The sequence below is a fragment of the Tenrec ecaudatus genome, chromosome 10 (genome assembly GCF_050624435.1).
Source record: "Tenrec ecaudatus isolate mTenEca1 chromosome 10, mTenEca1.hap1, whole genome shotgun sequence".
Classification (NCBI taxonomy): Eukaryota; Metazoa; Chordata; class Mammalia; order Afrosoricida; family Tenrecidae; genus Tenrec; species Tenrec ecaudatus.
The window spans coordinates 146,969,774-146,976,205 of NC_134539.1; the positions used below are offsets into that span (position 1 = coordinate 146,969,774).

General features: G+C 44.9%; 1 pseudogene; it reads left to right on the forward strand.

The window, feature by feature from the left end:
* Positions 1 to 1,293: 1,293 nt before the first annotated feature.
* LOC142458398 (small ribosomal subunit protein eS27-like) lies at positions 1,294 to 1,550 on the forward strand (annotated as a pseudogene).
* Positions 1,551 to 6,432: the final 4,882 nt, after the last annotated feature.

Sequence of the window (6,432 nt, forward strand, 5' to 3'; positions counted from 1 at the left end):
ATTGGGTTACAAAGCAAAACCCAACAATACATTGGGAAAGAGACGTGTTTAAAGCATAGCGGTCACAAAGTTGGAAAATGAAACGATCGGAAAAGGCATGCCAGGCATAATAAGTTAAAAGCAAAGCATGAAACCTCCTCTTAGTATCAGATAATGTTGAAGCTGAGGCAAAACAAAAACAACCCCCCTCTGCCCCAAACAAACAAAACACTAAATGAAACCAGAAAGAGAACTTATTAAGAGTAACACATCTACTCTCAGTCAAGTATAATCTCACCATACCATGGTGACAGCATTTAGAGATTTTGGTGACAATTGTGGTGTGTTGTGTGTGTGTGTGTTTCAAAGTAACAGAACTCAAGATCTTTAGAGTCTTTTGTAAAACCAGAAGGAAGAAGATCTACTGGCATCGGGTCTGCATTCTCATGCAATACCATCAATCACCTAGGCAGGGATTGAAAAACGATCAACGACAAACCCCAATAAATATATGCCAAGACACACCCTAATTAAACTTTTAAAACTCATGAACAAAGATCCGTGTACAGGTTCCGTATAAGCACAAGGAAGTGCTCTGGAATTCCCATTCTTCCCAAGACTAAGCATAGTTTGTTGGGATCCACATAGCTGAATGGCTTCGCACAGTCCCTTAAATACAAGTAGACATCTTTCTTAGACTGTACTTCAATCAAGAGCCATCTGATGTCAGCAAGGATAGCCCTTTTTCCCTGCTATGAAAGTTATATTTCATGTTAACCTGGACTTGTGTAGGGGTGGAGCCCAACCTGACAATCAGGTCTCAGTCTTACATTGCCTCCTGAGAGGTATGGCCTTCTTATAACAGACTCTGGACACTCTCTCTGTTCCTTAGCCAACCTACTTGCGGGGACTCTGTGCCTGCTTCCAAGGGCAGTGTCATGTGGGTCACCTGACCCTGAGAACTTTCAGTGCCCTACCATGTTTCCACTGACCTTGAACCATGAAACTCTACCCACCAACCTTCCTGCATCCCACGTCACCTTCCTGAGTCATTGGCTAATATTGGATCCGTGGGCTTACATTGGATTGGGTTGCGATATCTTCTTGGTATAAGATTACTTCTCGATATCAAGTTCTTTCCGGTCCATATATGAATGTCATAGGTTGTGAATCTCTAGACAACACATAGGTCCTCTTCTGAATATGGCCTGAACCTCTTGAAGCTCCCTGTCATTGAACTGCTACAACCGCTGTTGGATGATCTTCAGCAAAATTTTATTTGCCTTTCCGGAGGTGACGACCTCCCCAGTGAACATGCCTCTCGCAAAGGATCTCCTTCATCCCTCTCCTGAAGAGGAGAAGAGAAAGAAAACACAAGAAGTGCCTGGTGCAGAGCCCCAATTCCTTCTTCATGGATGTCAAATGCCCAGCCTGCTATAAAATCACCACGGTCTTCAGCCATGCACAAACAGTAGTTTTGTGTGTTGGCTGCTCTACTGTCCTCTGCCAGGCGACAGGAGGAAAAGCAAGGCTCACAGAAGGATGCTCCTTCAGACGGAAGCAGCACTAAAAGGCCCTGAATCAAGATGTGTGGGGAGTCATTCTAATAAACCCATTTCGGATAAAAAAAAATACTTGCATGTGATATCAATGATATAGTTTTATATTTCAAACATTCTGTGGGTCACCTTTCATTACAATGAGTATAAATAAGGATTTCCTCCAGTCAGTTGGTCAAGTAGCTGTTTCCAGTGCTCCATCAGCTTGCTGAAACATTTCGGTTGGTATTTCATCAATTCTTGGAGTCTCGGTTTTGGCTGATGCTTTCAGTGTAGTGTGGACGTCTGCCTTCATTACCATAAGCCACCTCCTGAAATGGTTGAAAGTGGACTAGTTCTTTTCGGCACAGTGACTCTACACAGAGTCAAAGTCAATGGCAAAATGACTCCACACAGAGGCATTCCATCCTCTTTGGATGCTTCCTGCATCATTTAATATATTGCCCATAGAATCTTTCAATACTGCACTCCGGGGCTTGGGTTTTTCTTGAGCTCTTTTGGTTTCAGACATGCTGAGCGTGCTCTTCCTTCCTGGGTTTCTAACTCTAGGTCTTTGCACATTTCATTATGATGTTTCACCTTGTCTTCTCAAATTGCCCTTTGAGATTTTTCTGGTTAGCTCGTTGTCTTCATTTCTTCCATTTGCCTTAGCTACTCTGGGATTAAAATCATGTTTCTGAGCGTCTTCTGACATCCAGTTTTGTCTTTTCTTCCTTTCCTGTCGTTTGAATGACCCTTTGCTTTCTCCGTGTATGATGTTCTTGATGCCCTCTCACAGCACGTCAGGCCATTGGTGCTCAACGCATCTCATCTGCTCTTGAGATGCTCTTGCAATTCAGGTGGGAGGGACACACGGGTGTATGGTAGCTCTCATGAACTTGTTTTCATCTTCTTCCACTTCAACCTGAACTTGCATCTGAGCAGTTGATGGTCTGTTCCACTGGCCCGGTTTGTCATTGTTGCTGCGAGGTGCCATCAAGTCGGTTCCATCCCACAGTGACCTGACGCACAGTGACCTGACCTGCAGCACCGCCCAACTTTGTGTCATCCTCACAATCGTTCTGATGCTTGAGCCCATCTCTGCTGCCTCGGTGTCAGTCCAGCTCCTCGAGGGCCTTTCTCTTTTGCGATGCCCCTCTGTTTGACCAAACATGATGGCCTTCTGCAGGGACTGGCTTTTCCTCACATGCCCAATGTGTGTAAGATTAAGTCTTGCCATGCGTGCCTCTAAGGAGCACTGTGGCTGTACTTCTTCGTGACAGATCAGTTTGTCCGTTTAGCAGTCCATGGTGCTTACAGTATTCCTCACCAGCACCGTACTTCAAATGCATGTATTCTTCTTTGGTCTTCCATTTTCAATGTCCAGCTTTTAATACATTTGAGGCAATGGAAAGCACCATGACTGGGTCAGGCATACCTGTTTAAAAATATATATATTCTTACCCAATAAAATGATCTATCTATCTATCTATCTATCTATCTATCTATCTATCTATTCTTAATTGAAAAAAATCTTTTAAAAAAATCTCAAGGTCCAGACAATTCTCTGGGAATTCTAGCAAAACTCTGAAAAACCTACACAGATTCTATGGGAACTCTTCCAGAAAAATGTAAGGGAGGAAATACTTTCCAAGTCATCTGATGACGCTCGCATTATCCTGATCCCCAAACCAAACTAAGACAGTTGGAAAAAAATAAAGAAAAAGGGAAAGCAATGGAAAGTAATAGGCCATGCCCCCTTTATGAAAATAGCTAACACCTGTTTTTGTAAATAAAGTTTTGAGACAGAGCCAAGCTCATTTGTCTACTTGTTATCTATCTATGACTCTTTTCACACTACAGCGGAAGAGTTGACTCATCACGACAGAGGCTGAACAGTCTGTGAAACCTGAAATATTTATTATCTGGCTCTTTGTAGACAAAGTTTGCTGATTCCCTCTTGAGCTGGGAGACAGCTGTCTCCTTTAGCAAGGACACATAGTCGCCAATTAGTAGAGGCTTTCTATTTCTTATTCAATTACATCTGGCCAGTGTCATTCATTTGTATTTTCCCTTTTTAAGGCCTTGGGCATGTTTGAAAAATTGCTTTTACAGCCACGCTTGGGTTTTTTATTTCCCCCAATACAGTTCTACTTCATTATTCTTTATCTCTGCAAGAATTGCTTGTGGTTCATTTGCCCCTTCTCAAAGTTGGGCCCCATCCATCGCAAAGGAAAATTCTGCTGCAGCCACAATCCTTCTGAAAACAACGAGGGAAGATGGACAGAGTACAGCAGAGGTCTCCTCTGGGAAGGCCTCCAGGGGGCAGCCAAGGTGGAGAGACCAAGAGAAGTCGACATGCTACAGTGCGCTCAACCTTTGTTTCCTTCTCAAGGAGAGTGCCATTGCCCATCATGGATCAAATTACTTCACTAAAATGAGGTTGCTTAGAGTCTGTGGCCATCATCTGGGAGGTGAGGGATAAATCTGACAGTCACGGCGGAAGGAGATAGAGCAGAGTAGACTGCAGAGAAACGAGACATTAGGGCAGCGGTCTACATGCAATTTCTCCCTGAAGCAGTTACTGAATCCTGAGCTACACAACCTCAGAGAAAGCCGCTGAAACACCGAGTGAGATAGGTGCTGCGGCGAGGCTCAAAAGCGAAGTCTCAGAGTCTCAGAGCCATGGAGACCGCATTCTCTATTCAGGGCCCACCAAGGGGGAGGGGCCCGGTCAACACGCCTGACTTTCAGCTGAGTCCCATAACTTACAACACAGGCACCATGGCGATAGAGTCAGAAAAGGACTGTGTTTTCAATAAATGCTGCTGAATCAGTTGGGTGTTACTCTGAGGATGATGAATCCTGATTGTGTTGCCACAACAAACAAAACAGAGAAGTGCGTTCATGACCTAAAGGTCCAGTCCCTAAATGCTTCCTCCCTCCCAACTATCATGATCCGAATGCTACCTTGCAAGTCTGGATAGAGCAGAGGTTGTACACTGGTGCAGATAGGAGCTGGAGGCAAAGGGAATCCAGGGCGGATGATACCTTCAGGACCAGGGGTGTGAGGGGCGATACTGGGAGGGTAGAGGGTGAGTGAGTTGGAAAGGGGGGACCGATTACAAGGATCTACATGTGACCTCCTTGGGGGGTAGACAACAGAAAAGGGGGTGAAGGGAGACGTCGGACAGGGCAAGATATGACAAAATAATAATTTATAAATTATCAAGGGCTCATGAGGGAGGGGGTTGCGAGGAGGGAGGGGGAAAAAAAGAGGACCGGATGCAAAGGGCTTAAGTGGAGAGCAAATGCTTTGAAAATGACGAGGGCAAAGAATGTACAGATGTGCTTTACACAATTGATGTATGTATGGATTGTGATAAGAGTTGTATGAGTCCCTAATAAAATGTTTTTTTAAAAAAGGATTTCTTAAGTACAACAGAGTAACAATAACCCTAAAGTGAGATTAAAAAATGATAAGTTGAACATCTGAAACATAAAGAACTTTTTTTCTCCCATCAAGAAATAGGAACACAAGGAATTAAATAAATTTGATATAAATAGATATCTAACAAAGGACTACAGGGAGCTTTGGTGGGGGTAGTGGTTATGTATTGGGTTGCCTAGCGTTAGGTCAGCAGTTTGAGACCACAAGCCGCTCCACAGGAGAAAGATGGAGCTTTCTCCTCCAGTGAAGAGTTATAGTTTTGCAAGTTTGTAGGACAATTCTATGCCGTCTTATGGGGTCCCTAACAGTCAGCAGCGATGTGATGGCAGTGAGTTTTGAGACAAAGGACAGTGTCCCTGATTGGTGCAAATGGTCTACATTTGGTGACTGACTTAAAGACGGGCAGTTCTAACCCATTCAGAAACACCGTGGAAGAAAGGCCTTCGGCATTCACTCCTGACTTGTGATGACTTGCTAATTTCCTCAGCAAACCCTCCATACATGAGCATTCTGGGTTCCGTGTCACCACTGCAGTGGATTCTTGAATCCAGTCAAGCAGAGTGCTGTGGGAGGGATCAATGGTGTCAAAAGAGGGAAAGGAAATTTGGAGGGTGGAGGCTGTCTGAGCACTGCCTCATAGGAATCGTCCTCGGGCAGAGGTGGACCTGGTTTCTCCCCCTTAGTGTGGCCAGAGGAGATCAGCCAGGGTTCCTATGCCATTCCCTCAAGACAAATACAAGAAGTGTTGATGGAAGCATTATTCACAATAGCTCAAAAGTGAGAGGGAAAAACCTAGCCAAAAAGGGAGGGACGGGAGACAGACGGAGATAGAGGTGGCTATGAGAGAGAAAGCAGGCACACCTGTGGTTGGGCGGCAGCCAAAAAGCTGGAGCCCCGGGGTGGTGCAGAATCTGGACTTTATTCTTTTGGGTCAGAAGTGATGACATCTGATGTGTGATTTAGAAGCGCTCCCAGAAGGATTAGGAGAAGACTTGTGCGGTAAGTCAAGGTGAGAAGAGAAGGTCAACGTGCCTTGACCTGGACGTCAGTTAAATATAAGAAATCAGCAAGTTGAAGGCAGAATCAGGCTAGCACTCAGAATCTGGCATGGGATACTGGGTGGCAGATGAGATATTAACGCAGACAGGCGCTACAGAAGCAGCAGCAGGACAAAGTGGGCAGAACACAGAAGATGAATCCACAGTCTTCTGAAAGGACCAATAACGCAGCCTATTGCCATTGCTCTTTGCTGATCATTTGAAATTCATGAACCAGGTGCTCCGAATCCAGCTCCAGACTCACAGAAGATGCAATTTCCTGTGCGTCTCTACCTTGAACTTAGTGATAGCCAGCCTCCAGGATATCTCTCATCTGGAATGAGAAGCTGCCAGCTCCGTACGTGGCTTTCTGTCTGTGTTTTGGGGAGGCTGGTTGGATTTCTCAAAACCAAACCAAGCTCACTGC